We start from the raw sequence: 21,458 nt of genomic DNA, 5'->3' as shown, positions 1-21,458 counted from the left end.
GGTGTATCGGTGAGCTGCGCGGATTGAGACGCCATGGTGTATTGGTGAGCTGCGCGGATTGAGGCGTCCATGGGGTATCAGTGAGCTGCGTAGATTGAGACATCTGTGGGGTATCAGTGAGCTGCGCGGATTGAGGCGTCCATGGTGTATCGGTGAGCTGCATAGATTGAGAAGTCCATGGTGTATCGGTGAGCTGCGTACATTGAGACGTCCATGGGGTATCAGTGAGGTGCGTAGATTGAGACATCTGTGGGGTATCAGTGAGCTGCGCGAATTGAGGCATCCAGGGTGTATCAGTGAGCTGTGCGGATTGAGACGCCATGGTGAATCGATGAGCTGCGTAGATTGAGACATCTGTGGGGTATCAGTGAGGTGCGCGGATTGAGACGCCATGGTGTATCGGTGAGCTGCGCGGATTGAGACGCCATGGTGTATTGGTGAGCTGCGCCGATTGAGGCGTCCATGGGGTATCAGTGAGCTGCGTAGATTGAGACATCTGTGGGGTATCAGTGAGCTGCGCGGATTGAGGCGTCCATGGTGTATCGGTGAGCTGCATAGATTGAGATGTCCATGGTGTATCGGTGAGCTGCGTACATTGAGACGTCGATGGGGTATCAGTGAGGTGCGTAGATTGAGACATCTGTGGGGTATCAGTGAGCTGCGCGAATTGAGGCGTCCATGGTGTATCGGTGAGCTGCATAGATTGAGACGTCCATGGTGTATCTGTGAGCTGCGCAGATTGAGACGTCCATGGTGTATCGGTGAGCTGCGCAGATTGAGACGTCCACGGTGTATCGGTGAGCTGCATACATTGAGACGTCCATGGGGTATCGGTGAGCTGCGTAGATTGAGACGTCCGTGGTGTATCGGTGAGCTGCGTAGATTGAGATGTCTGTGGGGTATCAGTGAGCTGCCTAGATTGAGACATCCATGGTGTATCGGTGAGCTGCGTAGATTGAGGCATCCATAAGGTATTGGAGAGCTGCGTACATTGAGACATCCATGGTGTATCGGTGAGCTGCGTAGTTTGAGACGTCCATAGGGTATTGGTGAGCTACGTAGATTGAGAAGTCCATAGGGTGTTGGTGAGCTGCGTAGATTGAGATGTCCATCGTGTATTGGTGAGCTACTTAGATTGAGATGCCATGGTGTATTGGTGAGCTGCGTAGATTGAGACATCCATGGTGTATCAATGAGCTGCGTAGATTGAGACATCTATGGGGTATCAGTGTGCTGCATAGATTGAGATACGTATGGGGTATCGGTGAGCTGCGTAGATTTAGACGTCCATGGAGTATTGGTGAGCTGTGTAGAATGAGACGTCCATGGTGTATCGGTGAGCTGCGTAGATTGAGACGTCCATGGTGTATCGGTGAGTGGCGTAGATTGAGACATCCATGGTGTATCTGTGAGCTGCATAGATTGAGACGTCCATGGTGTATAGGTGAGCTGCATAGATTGAGACGTCCGTGGTGTATCGGTGAGCTGCGTAGATTGAGACGTCTGTGGTGTATCGGTGAGCTGCGTAGATTGAGATGTCCGTGGGTTATCGGTGAGCTGCATAGATTGAGACATCCATGGTGTATCGGTGAGCTGCGTAGATTGAGGCGTCCGTGCTGTATCGGTGAGCTGCGTGGATTGAGGCGTCCATGGTGTATCGGTGAGCTGCATAGATTGAGATGTCCATGGTGTATCAGTGAGCTGCGTACATTGAGACGTCGATGGGGTATCAGTGAGGTGCGTAGATTGAGACATCTGTGGGGTTTCAGTGAGCTGCGCGAATTGAGGCATCCAGGATGTATCAGTGAGCTGTGCGGATTGAGACGCCATGGTGAATCGGTGAGCTGCGTAGATTGAGACATCTGTGGGGTATCAGTGAGGTGCGCGGATTGAGACGCCATGGTGTATCGGTGAGCTGCGCGGATTGAGACGCCATGGTGTATTGGTGAGCTGCGTGGATTGAGGCGTCCATGGGGTATCAGTGAGCTGCGTAGATTGAGACATCTGTGGGGTATCAGTGAGCTGCGTAGATTGAGGCCTCCATGGTGTATCGGTGAGCTGCATAGATTGAGATGTCCATGGTGTATCGGTGAGCTGCGCAGATTGAGACGTCCATGGTGTATCGGTGAGCTGCATACATTGAGACGCCCATGGTGTATCGGTGAGCTGCGTAGATTGAGACATCCATGGTGTATCGGTGAGCTGCGTAGATTGAGGCGTCCGTGCTGTATCGGTGAGCTGCGTGGATTGAGGCGTCCGTGGTGTATCGGTGAGCTGCGCGGATTGAGACGTCTGTGGAGTATCGGGGAGCTGCGCAGATTGAGACATCCGTGGTGTATCGGTGAGCTGCACAGATTGAGACGTCCGTGGTGTATCGGTGAGCTGCGCAGATTGAGACGTCCGTGGTGTATCGGTGAGCTGCACGGATTGAGGTGTCCATGGGGTATCAGTGAGCTGCGTAGATTGAGACTTCTGTGGTGTATCGGTGAGCTGCGTGGATTGAGATGCCATGGTGTATCGGTGAGGTGCTTAGATTGAGATCTCCATGGTGTATCGGTGAGCTGCGTAGATTGAGACGCCATGGTGTATCGGTGAGCTGCGTAGATTGAGACGTCCGTGGGGTATCAGTGAGGTGCGCGGATTGAGACGCCATGGTGTATCGGTGAGCTGCGCGGATTGAGACGCCATGGTGTATCGGTGAGCTGCGCAGATTGAGACGTCCGTGGGGTATCGGTGATCTGCGCGGATTGAGGCGTCCGTGGTGTATCGGTGATCTGCGCGGATTGAGGCGTCCGTGGTGTATCGGTGATCTGCGCGGATTGAGGCATCTGTGGTGTATCGGTGAGCTGCACGGATTGAGACGCCATGGTGTATCGGTGAGCTGCGCGGATTGAGGCATCCATGGTGTATCAGTGAGTTGCGTGGATTGAGACGCCATGGGGAATCAGTGAGCTGCGCGGATTGAGGCGTTCATGGTGTATCAGTGAGCTGCATAGATTGAGACGTCCATGGTGTATCGGTGAGCTGCATACATTGAGACGTCCATGGGGTATCAGTGAGGTGCGTAGATTGAGACATCTGTGGTGTATCAGTGAGCTGCGCGAATTGAGGCATCCAGGGTGTATCAGTGAGCTGTGCGGATTGAGACGCCATGGTGAATCGGTGAGCTGCGTAGATTGAGACATCTGTGGGGTATCAGTGAGGTGCGCGGATTGAGACGCCATGGTGTATCGGTGAGCTGCGCGGATTGAGACGCCATGGTGTATCGGTGAGCTGCGCGGATTGAGACGCCATGGTGTATTGGTGAGCTGCGCGGATTGAGGCGTCCATGGGGTATCAGTGAGCTGCGTAGATTGAGACATCTGTGGGGTATCAGTGAGCTGCGCGGATTGAGGCGTCCATGGTGTATCGGTGAGCTGCATAGATTGAGAAGTCCATGGTGTATCGGTGAGCTGCGTACATTGAGACGTCCATGGGGTATCAGTGAGGTGCGTAGATTGAGACATCTGTGGGGTATCAGTGAGCTGCACGAATTGAGGCATCCAGGGTGTATCAGTGAGCTGTGCGGATTGAGACGCCATGGTGAATCGATGAGCTGCGTAGATTGAGACATCTGTGGGGTATCAGTGAGGTGCGCGGATTGAGACGCCATGGTGTATCGGTGAGCTGCGCGGATTGAGACGCCATGGTGTATTGGTGAGCTGCGCCGATTGAGGCGTCCATGGGGTATCAGTGAGCTGCGTAGATTGAGACATCTGTGGGGTATCAGTGAGCTGCGCGAATTGAGGCGTCCATGGTGTATCGGTGAGCTGCATAGATTGAGATGTCCATGGTGTATCGGTGAGCTGCGCAGATTGAGACGTCCATGGTGTATCGGTGAGCTGCATACATTGAGACGTCCATGGGGTATCAGTGAGGTGCGTAGATTGAGACATCTGTGGTGTATCAGTGAGCTGCGCGAATTGAGGCATCCAGGGTGTATCAGTGAGCTGTGCGGATTGAGACGCCATGGTGAATCGGTGAGCTGCGTAGATTGAGACATCTGTGGGGTATCAGTGAGGTGCGCGGATTGAGACGCCATGGTGTATCGGTGAGCTGCGCAGATTGAGACGCCATGGTGTATTGGTGAGCTGCACGGATTGAGGCGTCCATGGGGTATCAGTGAGCTGCGTAGATTGAGACATCTGTGGGGTATCAGTGAGCTGCGTGGATTGAGGCGTCCATGGTGTATCGGTGAGCTGCATAGATTGAGATGTCCATGGTGTATCGGTGAGCTGCGTACATTGAGACGTCGATGGGGTATCAGTGAGGTGCGTAGATTGAGACATCTGTGGGGTATCAGTGAGCTGCACGAATTGAGGCATCCAGGATGTATCAGTGAGCTGTGCGGATTGAGACGCCATGGTGAATCGGTGAGCTGCGTAGATTGAGACATCTGTGGGGTATCAGTGAGGTGCGCGGATTGAGACGCCATGGTGTATCGGTGAGCTGCGCGGATTGAGACGCCATGGTGTATTGGTGAGCTGCGTGGATTGAGGCGTCCATGGGGTATCAGTGAGCTGCGTAGATTGAGACATCTGTGGGGTATCGGTGAGCTCGTAGATTGAGGCCTCCATGGTGTATCGGTGAGCTGCATAGATTGAGATGTCCATGGTGTATCGGTGAGCTGCGCAGATTGAGACGTCCATGGTGTATCGGTGAGCTGCATACATTGAGACGTCCATGGGGTCTCAGTGAGGTGCGTAGATTGAGACATCTGTGGGGTATCAGTGAGCTGTGCGGATTGAGGCATCCAGGGTGTATCAGTGAGCGGCGCGGATTGACGCGCCATGGTGAATCAGTGAGCTGCGTAGATTGAGACATCTTTGGGGTATCAGTGAGCTGCGCGGATTGAGACGCCATGGTGTATCGGTGAGCTGCGCGGATTGAGGCGTCCATGGGGTATCAGTGATGTGCATAGATTGAGACATCTGTGGGGTATCAGTGAGCTGCGTAGATTGAGACTTCCGTGGTGTATCGGTGAGCTGCACGGATTCAGATGCCATGGTGTATCGGTGAGCTGCGTAGATTGAGATGCCATGGTGTATCAGTGAGCTGCGCGGATGGAGACGCCATGGTGTATCGGTGAGCTGCGCGGATTGAGGCGTCCATGGGGTATCAGTGAGCTGCGTAGATTGAGACATCTTTGGGGTATCAGTGAGCTGCGCGGATTGAGGCGTCCATGGTGTATCGGTGAGCTGCATAGATTGAGAAGTCCATGGTGTATTGGTGAGCTGCGTACATTGAGACGTCCATGGGGTATCAGTGAGGTGCGTAGATTGAGACATCTGTGGGGTATCAGTGAGCTGCGTGAATTGAGGCATCCAGGGTGTATCAGTGAGCTTTGTGGATTGAGACGCCATGGTGAATCAGTGAGCTGCGTAGATTGAGACATCTGTGGGGTATCAGTGAGGTGCGCGGATTGAGACTCCATGGTGTATCGGTGAGCTGCGCGGATTGAGACGCCATGGTGTATTGGTGAGCTGCGCGGATTGAGGCGTCCATGGGGTATCAGTGAGCTGCGTAGATTGAGACATCTGTGGGGTATCAGTGAGCTGCGCGGATTGAGGCGTCCATGGTGTATCGGTGAGCTGCATAGATTGAGATGTCCATGGTGTATCGGTGAGCTGCGTACATTGAGACGTCGATGGGGTATCAGTGAGGTGCGTAGATTGAGACATCTGTGGGGTATCAGTGAGCTGCGCGAATTGAGGCGTCCATGGTGTATCGGTGAGCTGCATAGATTGAGACATCCATGGTGTGTCGGTGAGCTGTGCAGATTGAGACGTCCATGGTGTATCGGTGAGCTGCATACATTGAGACGTCCATGGGGTATCAGTGAGGTGCGTAGATTGAGACATCTGTGGTGTATCAGTGAGCTGCGCGAATTGAGGCATCCAGGGTGTATCAGTGATCTGTGCGGATTGAGACGCCATGGTGAATCGGTGAGCTGCGTAGATTGAGACATCTGTGGGGTATCAGTGAGGTGCGCGGATTGAGACGCCATGGTGTATCGGTGAGCTGCGCAGATTGAGACGCCATGGTGTATTGGTGAGCTGCGCGGATTGAGGCGTCCATGGGGTATCAGTGAGCTGCGTAGATTGAGACATCTGTGGGGTATCAGTGAGCTGCGTGGATTGAGGCGTCCATGGTGTATCGGTGAGCTGCATAGATTGAGAAGTCCATGGTGTATCGGTGAGCTGCGCGGATTGAGGCATCCATGGGGTATCAGTGAGCTGCGTAGATTGAGACAATCTGTGGGGTATCAGTGAGCTGCGCGAATTGAGGCGTCCATGGTGTATCGGTGAGCTGCATAGATTGAGACGTCCATGGTGCATCGGTGAGCTGCATAGATTGAGACGTCCATGGGGTATCAGTGAGGTGCGTAGATTGAGACATCTGTGAGGTATCAGTGAGCTGTGCGGATTGAGGCATCCAGGGTGTATCAGTGAGCTGCGCGGATTGACCCGCCATGGTGAATCAGTGAGCTGCGTAGATTGAGACATCTTTGGGGTATCAGTGAGCTGCGCGGATTGAGACGCCATGGTGTATCGGTGAGCTGCGCGGATTGAGGCTTCCATGGGGTATCAGTGAGGTGCGTAGATTGAGACATCTGTGGGGTATCAGTGAGCTGCGCGGATTGAGGCGTCCATGGTGTATCGGTGAGCTGCATAGATTGAGACGTCCATGGTGCATCGGTGAGCTGCGCAGATTGAGACGTCCATGGTGTATCGGTGAGCTGCATACATTGAGACGTCCATGGGGTATCAGTGAGGTGCGTAGATTGAGACATCTGTGAGGTATCAGTGAGCTGTGCGGATTGAGGCATCCAGGATGTATCAGTGAGCTGTGCGGATTGAGACGCCATGGTGTATCGGTGAGCTGCGTAGATTGAGACATCTGTGGGGTATCAGTGAGGTGCGCGGATTGAGACGCCATGGTGTATCGGTGAGCTGCGCGGATTGAGACGCCATGGTGTATTGGTGAGCTGTGCGGATTGAGGCGTCCATGGGGTTTCAGTGAGCTGCGTAGATTGAGACATCTGTGGGGTATCAGTGAGCTGCGCGGATTGAGACGCCATGGTGTATCGGTGAGCTGCGTAGATTGAGACATCTGTGGGGTATCAGTGAGCTGCGCGGATTGAGACGCCATGGTGTATCGGTGAGCTGCGCGGATTGAGGCGTCCATGGGGTATCAGTGAGCTGCGTAGATTGAGACTTCGTGGTGAACCGGGGAGCTGCGTAGACTGAGATGTTTTAGTGAACTGCGGAGGTGGAGGTCTCCATGGGGCACTAGTGATCTGGTGATGGGGGTGCAGGACACACACACAGCTATCACACTCGTCTCTCCTAACATCTGAAGTGTGATCCAGGGTGCTGGTGACGCCTGGTCCAGGGGCCCGGGTGCCCTTGTTTTGACTTCTGGGTGGGCGTGGCTTGGATCGATCATACGTGGCTTATAAATCAAGTTTTGCTGCCTGGTGCGGTATTTGGCGAGGTGTGCAAAGAATCATACAACAGTGAATGTGTCTTCCCTTTAATATAAATAATCGTTGAAAAGAAGCCTGGGGCATTTCAATTAACACTTTAAGATAATTAACGAAAACAGCCATCTGCTAAACGTACGAGAATTAAAAACATGTTTCAGATTAACAGAGTATGTGCTTGCTTTAATCACATTGGTTAGAAAGTAGTCGTGCCAAGGTAATAATAAAAAATTAAAAAAACATCCTCCCGACTGCCTGGATCCCGGCTTCCCCATGTGACACCCCGTGTGATCCTGGGTCGGTCACCTCACCTCGGATCCCTTTCTGCCAGGGTTGGGCGTGCGCAAGTGTAACCGGAGGAAGGCGCCTGGGAATGAGGTCATTACTGCTGATGTGGGGTGTTAAAAGAAAGAAACATATTTCCACTAAAGGGGGATTTTCTGTGGTTTGCCAACAGTTTGAGTCCCGGCTGCAGCCGACTGAGGGGTGACTGCCCTTCCCTGGCTGCCGATGCCCTTGAGATGCCAGGAGTCCTGTCAGCAGGCGCGTGAGGCTCTCGCCTTCCCTCGTCCCAGGCGTCGACACAGCACAGGTTTGTCATTTGTGTTATTTTCGGCTTGTGACACACTGTTCTAGCTGGACGCCGTGGCTTTTAGCAAGGAGATCTGTGACATTTGTAGCTCCTCGCGTCCCACACGAGGCTGGAAGGAGCGCGTGTATAGTGCTTGGAGGCCAGTAGAACAGCTTATTGCTTTGTTTTAGTACTTGTATAGCGCCTTCCGTACATCGCAAGGCCTGAAGCGCTTGCTGGGTAGTCTGATTGCATTACTTACATAGAGCTTGTTTGGATCTGGGTTCCTGGACACCCTTGGTGGTGCATGATTAAATGGTGGTACTTGCTGGGTGGCCTGTGTGGGCCTTGTTGAGTGAGGCGCGTGATGTCACTGTGCACAAGCACGGCGTGTAACGTAGGAGTGTGAGAATCGACACCGTCGTGATGACGTACTTCCCAACTCTCTGGTGGACATTACCAAACCTACAACCTGCCACTGCTGTGCAGCTGATGGTGGAGTCCACTCTCCGATGTCAAGAGACCACCTTATGGCGGTGGAGTTAAGCCATCGGTCTAGTGGGATCTAGAGTTCATCCAGCAGTCACAGAGAGCCACCGAGGAAGGTACTGTTATACCACTAGAGGTGTACTATGTCACATCCACCCAGGAGCGACAGACAGCCCACCTGATGAAGGTACTGTTATACCACTAGAGGTGTACTATGTCACATCCACCCAGGAGCGACAGAGAGCCCACCCGAGGAAGGTACTGTTATACCACTAGAGGTGTACCATGTCACATCCACCCAGGAGCGACAGACAGCCCACCCGATGAAGGTACTGTTATACCACTAGAGGTGTACTATGTCACATCCACCCAGAAGCGACAGAGAGCCCACCCGATGAAGGTACTGTTATACCACTAGAGGTGTACTATGTCACATCCACCCAGAAGCGACAGACAGCCCACCCGAGGAAGGTACTGTTATACCACTAGAGGTGTACTATGTCACATCCACCCAGGAGCGACAGACAGCCCACCCGAGGAAGGTACTGTTATACCACTAGAGGTGTACTATGTCACATCCACCCAGGAGCGACAGACAGCCCACCCGAGGAAGGTACTGTTATACCACTAGAGGTGTACTATGTCACATCCACCCAGGAGCGACAGACAGCCCACCCGAGGAAGGTACTGTTATACCACTAGAGGTGTACTATGTCACATCCACCCAGGAGCGACAGACAGCCCACCCGAGGAAGGTACTGTTATACCACTAGAGGTGTACTATGTCACATCCACCCAGGAGCGACAGACAGCCCACCCGAGGAAGGTACTGTTATACCACTAGAGGTGTACTATGTCACATCCACCCAGGAGCGACAGACAGCCCACCCGAGGAAGGTACTGTTATACCACTAGAGGTGTACTATGTCACATCCACCCAGGAGCGACAGACAGCCCACCCGAGGAAGGTACTGTTATACCACTAGAGGTGTACTATGTCACATCCACCCAGGAGCGACAGACAGCCCACCCGAGGAAGGTACTGTTATACCACTAGAGGTGTACTATGTCACATCCACCCAGGAGCGACAGACAGCCCACCCGAGGAAGGTACTGTTATACCACTAGAGGTGTACTATGTCACATCCACCCAGGAGCGACAGACAGCCCACCCGAGGAAGGTACTGTTATACCACTAGAGGTGTACTATGTCACATCCACCCAGGAGCGACAGACAGCCCACCCGAGGAAGGTACTGTTATACCACTAGAGGTGTACTATGTCACATCCACCCAGGAGCGACAGACAGCCCACCCGAGGAAGGTACTTTTATACCACTAGAGGTGTACTATGTCACATCCACCCAGGAGCGACAGACAGCCCACCCGAGGAAGGTACTGTTATACCACTAGAGGTGTACTATGTCACATCCACCCAGGAGCGACAGACAGCCCACCCGAGGAAGGTACTGTTATACCACTAGAGGTGTACTATGTCACATCCACCCAGGAGCGACAGACAGCCCACCCGAGGAAGGTACTGTTATACCACTAGAGGTGTACTATGTCACATCCACCCAGGAGCGACAGACAGCCCACCCGAGGAAGGTACTGTTATACCACTAGAGGTGTACTATGTCACATCCACCCAGGAGCGACAGACAGCCCACCCGAGGAAGGTACTGTTATACCACTAGAGGTGTACTATGTCACATCCACCCAGGAGCGACAGACAGCCCACCCGAGGAAGGTACTGTTATACCACTAGAGGTGTACTATGTCACATCCACCCAGGAGCGACAGACAGCCCACCCGAGGAAGGTACTGTTATACCACTAGAGGTGTACTATGTCACATCCACCCAGAAGCGACAGAGAGCCCACCCGATGAAGGTACTGTTATACCACTAGAGGTGTACTATGTCACATCCACCCAGGAGCGACAGACAGCCCACCCGAGGAAGGTACTGTTATACCACTAGAGGTGTACTATGTCACATCCACCCAGGAGCGACAGACAGCCCACCCGAGGAAGGTACTGTTATACCACTAGAGGTGTACTATGTCACATCCACCCAGGAGCGACAGACAGCCCACCCGAGGAAGGTACTGTTATACCACTAGAGGTGTACCATGTCACATCCACCCAGGAGCGACAGACAGCCCACCTGAGGAAGGTACTGTTAAACCACTAGGGCAGTACTATGTCACATCCATCAGGGGCAAGAGAGAGCCCACCCGATGAAGGTACTGTTATACCACAAAGGGAGCTCTCAATGGAGCGCACCAGAAGTGACGTACGTCCCACCCAGGAGTACGCAAGAGCCCATCCGATGAAGGTACTGTTCAACCACTAGGGCAGTACTATGTCACATCCCACTCAGGAGCGACAGAGAGCCCACCCGATGAAGGTACTGTTAAAACACTAGGGCTGTACTATGTCACATCCACCCGGGAGCGACAGACAGCCCACAGATGAAGGTACTGTTATACCACAAAGGCTGTACAATGTCACGTCCCACCCAGGAGTACGCAAGAGCCCACCCAATGAAGGTAGTGTTAAACCACTCGGGCTGTACTATGTCACATCCCACTCAGGACCGACAGACAGCCCACCCGAGGAAGGTACTGTTATACCACTAGAAGTGTACTATGTCTTGGGTTACTCAGGAGGTCACGCGAGAGGATGCTCTCCGCCATCTTGTCTGTGGCATTCTGGATTGCTGTTTGGCGCTGGGCAGGGTGGGTCTGGGACAGACATTACGGCTGGTACCTTAAAAGAAAGTGGCCCATATATGTAACTAGGGTAGTTTTGAACTTGTAGACAGGTTGTACAGGCGTTTTGAAAGGTTGTGCATGCATTTGGTTTGCTACAAGCAATGTTTGTGGTAATACCAGGAAAATAATCAGCAAAAAACGGCTTACCGGACCATAAAGCAGGCCCCCAAACCTCCAAAAAACAAGCATTTGCAATGCAATGGGTCTCACGTTTGCTCGAGTTAGAGCTACTAGAGTTGTAAATTCCTACCTGGACTTTTCTTGACACATAAATTGAAAATTAAAAGTAAAACAGTTGACATAAGTGAGCCAATTCAAAGCGCTACGGCCGCCGTGAGCGCGAAGGAAAGACACAATAGGAAAAAGAAGTTTGCTCACAGTCAAACGTACCAGCAAACATGCAATTATCCATGTAATAGGGTAGATGGCCAAGACGGTAACAAAACTTCCCCAAGGAGGTACAAACGTTAGGACTCGGAAGGCGCCAGCAGGCCCTTTCCCCAACACAGGTCATACACCACCGACAAGACAATTAATTCGTTGGAAGAAGTATTTATTTAAATACTTTTGTTTAAGATCATAATATCATTAAATCAACTTTACAATCATGCAAACATCTTATGCAAATTACTCTATTAATCGTTTTCACTGCACATCCTAAATCTACACAGATACGTATATATTTTTCATTTTTGTAACCATACAATTTTTGACAGGATCCCTTCCTGTCCTGAACCTCCTTTGGACCACACAGGGACTGGTTGTCACCTGTATCCCTAGGGGGGGCGGTACCCCTGCTTCCTCTGTTCCTTGCCCCCATGATCAGGGTTCCGCCCCCTCTCCAAACACCAATCAGCCAAGGGGTGTACCGGGGCGGCCGAGGGCATGAGCCCCGTGACCACCCCAGTAATCTGGGCTCCCTACCCCCAATCTGGTGTGTCCATCCGCAGGTTGAGCCCAGGACTTCAGGATCCTATCTCTGTTGTTATACCGGGGCCCCACCCTTGGGGTCCCCTCTGTTGCTTCAGGTTACTTTAGTCTCTCTTCTTCCGCCTAATCTAAGGAGAGGGCGGGTGGGTCAAGACGGTGTCAGAAGGTCCGGGCCACCGCGCCAACAGGAAAGAAGGCCGAGCCTTCCGTGGGGGTGCTTTTAAGCCCCCCCACTGGCTTGCGGCGGCCCAGACCGGTTCTGCCCGTACGTTGCCCCAAAGTTCACAAAACTAGGAGTTTCCGCTCCCACGTCTCGCGAGGCGAGGGAGCGGAAGCCTCGGCCAGCCTGCGCACAACTAGTGAGAGGGTTAGGCCCTGGCGTCCCCGACCCCTAAGGGGTCGCGCTCCCCCCATGTTGGGGGGGCGCTCTTCCAAAAGCATTTACCAATGTTAATAAAGGATGTTTGAAAGGTAAGTCCATGAATGAGTGATAATGTTGGGAGTGCTGTGGGCACGGTTAAAAGCGCATAGATAGATTACAGCAGGCCGACCTTGGTGGTGGGGGTTGGGGGAAGGGGTGTATGGGGGTTTTAGTATTAAGTTGGCAGAAGCGTAGAGAGGATTTGTAGTCGTGCGTAGGGTGGCACCCGCAGTGGGGCGGGGCAGTCTAGATGCAGAAGGCTGATGCGAACTGGCTAAGGGGGGTACCTGCAGATGTACACTGTGGGGTGCATCTCCTGAAAGGTGGCCTTGACTTTGGTAAAGGATGCACCCGTGTACAAGCGTGTGTTCATAGAGGACGGGTAGCCTTCCAAAATGTAGGTCTGTTGCGGGAGCACATCTTTTGAAGGTGACTGTAGGAGTATCGGCTGTTACAACGCGCGTCATTTACAACACGTTTTTACCTCCCATTTTAAAAGCACATCGTTGTTTACAATGCATTGTTTTACAGCGTAGCATTTGTAACAACTGAGATATATATATATATATATATATATATATATATATATCATTTTCATTTTCATTAAAAAAAACAAAGTTTACAGGGACGTTCTAGTTAGGATCACAATTTACACACAATACCATACAAATTCACCTGTGATAGTGAACGGTATCTCAAGTAACTATAACTCACACCCTAAGGTAACTATAACTTACACCCCCGCCATGCACAGTTTTCAATGATGTCATAAATGATGTCATGAGTGATGTAATATATGGGGTAATTAGCAGTGCATCGCGAGGGCGCGAGTTAAAGTTACCTTGTGGAGCGAGTCATAGTTACTTGAGATAACTTTCACTATCACAGGTGAATTTCTATGGTATTGTCTGTAAATTGTGAACCAAACCATAACGTCCCTGTATCCTTTGTGTTTTTTAGTGGATTTCGAGGGCTTTTTAAAATTTATTTCCTAACTATGAGTTTTTTTAAATTGTATTTCCTAATTATAAGGTTTTAAAAAATTATATTTCCTAACTAGAACGTCCCTGTAACCTTTGTGTTTTTTAGTGAATTTCAAAGGCTTTTTAAAAATGTATTTCCTAACTATAAGGTGTTTTAAAATTCTATTTCCTAACCAGAACGTCCCTGTAACCTTTGTTTTTTTCAGTGAATTTCTAAGGTTTTTTTTAATGAAACGGGGTTCATGCGTGCGCTTCAGAAATGGGCAGAAAACATCAGACGGGGACCTTCAAGCATGACTTTAATCCTCCAGATGTGGCCCCCACACCTCTGTCCAGTCGTCCAGGAGAGACCTCACCTGTGACTGCAGAGCGGGGCTCGCCTGCCTTTACTTCTGTGCTATCAGGGCCTTCTGTTGTGACTACGACTGAAGACCTGCGAGTGCCTTCTCCTCAGCAGTAGTTCAGTCCCTCGAGTTTACTATGCAATAACTCAATATTACACACCGTGGAGCGCAGCGGAGCCCTGGGTACACAGAGATACACAACCCCTCACAGGATGCAGTTATTAAAAGTCACGGGCTCCCACTATAAATAGAACTTATCTTCGGAGCTGTGGATTCTGCAAAGAGAAACAAACGACCCCCGAGGGGAGGGGATTTCCTGGTCCTTTGGTGCCCTGCTGACTGAGTTATTACTACGCCTTGAACTCGAACAAACAGGAAATACCAGAGCGCGAGGCTGTCACCGCCGTGATGCTCCCACAGAAAATGGAATAACAAGCGCGGGCACATAGATAAGAGGGGCTCCCCCTGAACCCCGTTTCTAGCACTTTCCCTCCTGTCTGCTGTTCAGCAAACCACAACCGTAGGCGTAACTTTTGATAGCTGTCGTCTTTTCCCTCCAGGCACGAGGGCACCCTCAGTGCATATTATGTAACACTGAGCTCTGATTGCCGAATGGGTCGTCTCAGAGCTCTGAGATGGTGCCGTAGTGCCCCAATGACACTCATTAAACACACATTATTGTGGTAACGCACTGCGATCATAGCTCATAGGATGGGTGCGTTCCCACAACCTCACACCCGGGCCCTCCAGGGCCCTGTCACTGTGAATCCCCCATCCCAAGAAATGGTTCCGTCCGGTACTTTCTGCAGCTTGCACCCCGCCCCCCGGAAGCCCCGCCTGGGGTGTGGTTTACGTCTGGGGACCACATCTGCAGTGCTGTCTACCTGTGAAGGCCTCGGGGACCACATCTGCAGTACTCTCTACCTGTGAAGGCCTCGGGGACCACATCTGCAGTGCTGTCTACCTGTGAAGGCCTCGGGGACCACATCTGCAGTACTGTCTACCTGTGAAGGCCTCGGGGACCACATCTGCAGTGCTGTCTACCTGTGAAGGCCTCGTCTGCAGAAATGTGTACTTCTGGGGACAACATCTGCAGTAGTGTCTAGATATGGAGGCCACAACTGAAGCACCGCCTACTTCTGGAGGCTACATCTGCAGTACTGTCTATTTATGAAGGCTACATCTGCAGTACTGTCTAGCTCTGAAGGCCCATCTGCAGTACTGACTACTTACGAAGGCCACATCTGCCGTACTGTCTACTTATGAAGGCCACATCTGCAGTACTGTCTACTTATGAAGGCCACATTTGCAGTGCTGCCTAGCTCTGGAGGCCCCATCTGCAGTGCTGCCTAGCACCGAAGGACACATCTGCAGTGCTGTCTAGCGCCGAATGCCCCATCTGCAGTACTGTCTAGTACCGAGGGACACATCTGCAGTACTGTCTAGTACCGAGGGCCACATCTGCAGTGCGGCCTAGCACCGGAGGCACAATCTGCACTGCTGCCTAGCACCGGAGGCACACCATCTGCAGTACTGTTTAGCGCCGAATGCCCCATCTGCAGTGCTGTCTAGCACCGGAGGCCACATCTGCAGTGCTGCCTAGCACTGGAGGCACCATCTGCAGTACTGCCTAGCACCGAAGGGCCCATCTGCAGTACTGTCTAGCACCGAAGGCCACATCTGCAGTACTGCCTAGCACCGAAGGCCACATCTTCAGTACTGTGTGGATATGGAGCCCGCATCCAGAGTGAATGATGTGCAGCTGGAGTGCTTGGTCCTGTCCTGGGAGTCAAATCCGAAATATAGTGTTCAGTTCTAGAAGACAGATCCAGTGCTTGGTGTCTGGCTCTGACGTCAGCATCTAGCGCAAGATCCACGCTGAAGTTTGCACCTCTAGAAGGATGAAGGCAGACTAGAGGAACCAGAGAGAGGAGCTTCTGAGGAAGGGCAAATATTGAACTTAAATTGTGGTGAATGAATTTCGTCGTCATTGTCTGAGGAGAGACGTGTGTCTCGGGGGTGATGTAAGATTACAGAATTCCTAGGAAATAGTGTTTTGGAGGGAATATTGAAATTTGACGGACCCATTTGAATACCCCTGCGGTACAAACACAGGAGAAGGGGGATTAGAGATATTGGATTATCCGAGTGCCATGAATACATCTGGACAGGTGGGCCTACTCCAGTGGAGACCAGACTCTGGAGGGGAGCGTCAGAGGAGCTCGCTTACTGCTGGCGAGACTGACTGCTGACTCCGCCCCAGCCCCGATGGCCCCGGCCTGATTCCTCCAGACTGGAAGTTAGTGAATACATCTGCACACCTGGGATGGAACACTCCACCGTGCTGTTTAACAAATGACAGGCTATACATTATTTAAAAACATACAAAGTTTTTTTTTTAAACAGAGGACAATTAGCTAAGGACCTGTCCGTGGTTTCTAATGTCTCGGTGCTTTCGCATCTCCTGGTTGTCAGGTTCTACTTAATGCAGCCACAGGTGTGAAACTAGACTGATTTGTGGGTCTGCGCTGCGTACAACGGCTGCCCCCGGGTGGACTCTGTTTAAGCCGGAAATGGCCGGTGGTCACGTCACACGTTTATGGCTAGGCTACCAGAGGTGGGGGTCGTGGTGATGGGGCGGGTATTCGTAGTAAATTCATCGTGCAGAGTTAAGTGCCCCATTTATTCTGCTGCCACAGGGCATGCATGCCCCGTCTTCTACAAATCTAAAAGGTCCGGGCACGGAACTCAATGGGGCCGTTGTGTCCAGATGTGGGCTGCCCTGTAGGGCAATTATGGGGTGGGCGGACATGTACGGTCAGTAGTCTAGCCAGGGGGGGCCTCCGGATATTGCGTCGAAAAACCCCAAATAACGACAGTGTCTTTTTAAATGTGTCTTTGTCAGCTAAAGAGCGACTTCTCTCCAAAATATTACAACAGCCACAGATGTACTGCGCCCTTTTAGGGTCAGTCATCGGTGATGGGTGTCAAAAAAGTCTGCATACCTCACTCAGAGAGAGAACGTGCATGCCCAGAACCAGTTCCCTGGGTTAGTGCCCAGTGGCGTTTTATGTCTTCCTGAGGTTTATTTCATCGAAGGGTTGATTCAGAACGTTCCCCGGGGTTGGGTTGGGGGGTGTGGGGGGGGGGGGGAGGGGTTCTTTCCAGAATAGAGAAGATATGGCCCTGGGCTTTAAGTGGGGCGGGTCCTTCCAGAGCTCAGCCAGCACCGACAGAAACTAAACGCGGACTTTGAAACGGGTCTCTATTGGCCAGTGATTTCTTTCTCATCAATGTGTGCAGAATTCCTCGTGTATCTAATTCAGTGATGCAGTCCCGGTTAGAGTTCACGGGATTTACTTCACATTGCATGGTATATGTGTGCCTATTTCATAAGAGCATTTTGTTTTCACGGATGTGTCGGTATTTTTTTTTCCTGGCGATAGGGTGACCACCCGTCCGTAAATTTCACGGACTGTCCGTAATTTCGCCCTGCTGTCCGTTGTCCGTGATGAAAGCTTTAACGGACGGCATTTGTCTGTAATTTTAGCCTTTCACCTAAAGGGCACCGGAGGCAGGGCGAAATTATGGGCAGAGGAGTTTCCCCAGCTGGGCTGGAAGGCAGGGGGTCTCCTGTGCTGGGAGGGAGGGGCAGACAGATAAGAATCAGACCTTCTTGCCAGGGGGTCTCCTTCCCGAAAGACATGCAAATGTGCACAGCTGGTAAATCTGCAAATACAAAGGGGCTTAAAAACCTGCATTGACTTTACTGAAAGGAGTCACTTGAAGTTTTCTGGTGGCAAAGATATTTCTTTCAGTGAGGTATTGTAATGGTGTTCCAAGGTGAGCTGTGGAGTGTGTGGTTTTAATGGAGTGTTGTAATTTTTTTTATCCTAGGTATAAACTGTATATTATTCAAATCTGTATTTGAGAAGCACTTTTTTTTTAATTTAACCAAAATGTATTTGCGCATTTTGTAGCAGCCTTTATTATGATGTAATTGTATTTTTCACAGTTCTTTCAGGTACCTCGGTACCTCATAGTACTAAGAAACATTGGCAAAGCCAGTAGGTCTCATCTACGAAAGAGTTATTGGCTTTGCTAATGTGTTTTAGCCATTAGCCATGTTGTACACCAGAGTAGCTGCTGTTCAGCATGGCTTAAAGCTAGTGGCATAGTGGTGTGGAGTGGAGTAGAGTAGCATAGCAGCAGTGGCGTAGAGCCCAGTGGTGCAAAGTACAGTGCAGTGGGGTACAGTGCAGTTGTTTAGAGTGCGTTAGCGTAGAGTGCAGTGGTTTAGAGTGCAGTGGCATGGAGTGGCGTGGGACAGAGTAGAGTGGCATAGAGTGCAGTGGAGTAGAGTGGCATACAATAGAGTAGCAGAGAGAGCAGTAGTGTAGAGTGGTGCAGTGGCATGGATTGCAGAGTAGACTCACATTGCAGGGAGTGCAGTGGTGTAGTGTAGAGTGGTGCAGAGTAGGGCAAAGTGCTGTAGAGTGGAGTGATGCAGAGTAGAGTGGCATAGAGTGCAGTGGCATAGAATGCAGTAGTACATAGTAGATTGGTGTATAGTACAGTGGTGGAGAGTGCAACACTGCAGAGTAGAGTGTCAGTGCAGTGATGTAGAGTGGAGTAGAGTGGCACAGAGCAGTGGTGTAGAGTACAGTGGTGTAGAGGGCAGTGGCGTACAGTGCAGTTGTTTAGAGTGCATTGGCGCAGAGTGCAGTGGCATAGAGTGGCATGGGGTAGAGTTACATAGAGTGCAGTGGAATAGAGTGGCATACAATAGAGTAGCAGAGAGTGCAGTAATGCAGAGTGGTGCAGTGTCATAGAGTGCAGAGTAGACTCATGTGGCATAGAGTGTAGTGGTGTAGAGTGATGCAGAGTGGAGTATTGTAGAGTGGTGTAGAGTAGAGTATAGTGCCTAGAGTGCTGTGGCATAGAGTAGAGTGGTGTAGAGTGCAAAGGTGCAGAGTAGAGTGTCAGTGCAGTGGTGTAGAGTGGTACAGAGAACAGTGGCATAGAGTACAGTGGTGCAGATTAAAGGGAAGTGCAGTTGTTTAGAATGCACTGGTGTAGAGTGCAGTTGCATAGAGTGGCATTGAGCAGAGTAGAGTGGCATAGAATGCAGTGGAATAGAGTATATTGGTGTAAAATGCAGTAGTACAGAGCAGAGTGGTGTAGAGTATAGTGGCGGCCAGAGCAGTGTTGCAGAGTCTCAGCTTGCAGTGGTGTAGAGTGCATTGAACTAGAGTGCAGTGGTCAGAGTGGTATAGAGTACAGTGGCGTAGAATAGATTGTTTCAGAGTAGAGTGCAGTTGCATAGAGTGGAGAGGTGCACGGTAGAGTGCAGTGGCATAGAATGCAGTGTTACAGAGTAAAGTGCATTAGCATAGAGTGTATTAGCTTAGAGTGCAGTGGTGTACAGTGCAGCGTTGCAGAGTGGCAGAGAGTGGAGTTGTGCGGATTAGATTGGTGTTGCCTGGACTGGAGTGGTATGGCGTGCAGACGAGCAGAGCGCAGTGGTGTAGAGAGGCGCAAAGTGCGGTGGCTTAGAGTAGAGTAGTACAGAGTAGAGTAGAGAGGCATAGTGTGAAGTAGCATAGAGAGCAGTGGCATAATGTGGAGTGGTTCCAAATGGAGAAGAGAACAGTGGCATGGAGTGGCGTAAAGTGGAGTGATACAGAGTAGGGTGCACTTCTGATATATTCTGAAGTCTATTTAAATGTTGTCATGTGATAGAAAAAACTCTTTCCTAACCCCAGTATCCAGCAAGATTGTTGCATAAATCCTGTCACTTTGAAGTCAGAGAAAGGAAAGTAAACACTAAGTTCCCACCGAAGACAGAGCCTGACATTTGACTTTGTTCTTTGAATGCACAGCAAATATGATAAGATAACAAGATTTACAGGCCTGTTTACAGAAAGGGAGCACTCTGCAGGATACTGTAAATAAGGTTTTGGCAAGGGAAGGGACGAATTCAAGCTGCATAGCCTAAAACAAATAAAGCCAGCAAATTGAAAGCAGCAAATTGTGAGTTACAAACCACAAGGCCAATGGCAAGCAACAGGCAGAATGCATTCACAAGGAAGCACTATGAATTTACTTAAAGTGACAGCTGTGGGATAATTTGTGGGGAAAGTCCAGTATTTTAGTCCATATCTTGCAGAGGTTTGGCTACATCAATCACCCAGGTAGTATGACAAGAAGACCTGGAGTGGTTTCCATGTTGCAGGATAGGTCTGTACACCCATTCCATCAGTTTGCCACCATTTCCTATGGTACAGAGCTTCTGGCACACCTCTTGTAGGGTTAGTGCAAGGTAGCAGACATGAAATAGGGCATTTAATGATTATTTAAGGTGATTGTAAGTAAGGAGTTGACCGGGGTGAAGATGGTAGTCTGCCACAAGGGTTTGGAAATTTAGTAGCTCACTGTTCAGAAACAAAGTCCCCAATTGTAAGACACCTGCAACATGCCACTGATGGAGTTGCTCTGAGCACAGCCATCCTGTTCAAGTGGGAATGCTTAGCAAAGGTAGTGCAGGAGCATAGGGTTTCTTTGTGTCAGTGAGTTTACAGGTTCTGGCAAGGCAAGAGAAAGCCATGCATGATAACCCCGGATGGTGATCCATAGAATGGTCAGTAGGAAACAATGAGCAGTGCATTAAGCCTTCCTTAAAAGTCTTTACTGGTAAACCCCATCTCGTGCAGGGAGGTGGGCAGAAAGCCAGTGAGCCACCCATTGGACATCTGCAGCTGAATAAAAGCATTCTAAGTCCAGAAGATCTAATCCACCCGCAGTCACAGGTAGCTTTAGAGTGGAAAGAGCTGCCTGACGGTGCTGCAGCAACCAAATCAGATGTGTGGCATGTCTGAAGAAGGAATGAAGGACGAGCAGGGGAAGGTTTGCAAAATAATACTATCATTGGGGTAGCACACCATCTTCGCTAGTGCCACGTGGCTCACTACAGAAAGCAGAAGAGAAGACCAAAAAGCAAACTGGGCTTGGAGGGACCGTTCGTTCTGCCAAGATTTTCATCCTGGAAATCAGTGTAAGAATGGTAGATATTAATCACTAGGTATCGAAAGGTAACTGGTTCCCAGTTCAATCTGAGATCTAAATGTGTATGAAGGCGAAAACAGTGTCATGTGTTAAAGAAACACTAATTACATTTTAAAATTTGTAAATTTTGTTTGTGCAATTTACATCCCAAATATTTTGAAGATTCTATGTGTACTTGACACTTAAGGATACCCCAGATCTCTAGTTTGGCTTCTGCTCAATTTCAAAACCATATAAAGACATGGACTAAGCGGGCAATTGCCTTGCACAACCTTGCAAGGGGTCTGGCCCCTGCTCACCCTTCACAAGCTCGAACAGCGAACCATTGCACCAGAAGAGTTTGCCAAGGTGGAC

General features: G+C 50.6%; 1 protein-coding gene across 2 annotated transcripts in view; it reads left to right on the top strand.

The window, feature by feature from the left end:
- TSPAN18 (tetraspanin 18) overlaps positions 1 to 21,458 on the top strand; it is a 295,772-nt gene that overhangs the window by 74,003 nt on the left and 200,311 nt on the right. The window contains exon 2 of one of the 2 annotated variants that reach the window (XM_069221789.1): positions 7,983 to 8,117. The exons of the other annotated variant lie outside the window; for it this stretch is intronic. The gene's annotated coding sequence lies outside the window, so the exon portion shown is untranslated. The remainder of the gene's footprint in view (positions 1 to 7,982; positions 8,118 to 21,458) is intronic. 2 annotated transcript variants of the gene reach the window in all.

The sequence above is a fragment of the Pleurodeles waltl genome, chromosome 3_1, assembly GCF_031143425.1.
Source record: "Pleurodeles waltl isolate 20211129_DDA chromosome 3_1, aPleWal1.hap1.20221129, whole genome shotgun sequence".
Classification (NCBI taxonomy): Eukaryota; Metazoa; Chordata; class Amphibia; order Caudata; family Salamandridae; genus Pleurodeles; species Pleurodeles waltl.
This window is presented reverse-complemented; position numbering and strand designations above follow the sequence as displayed.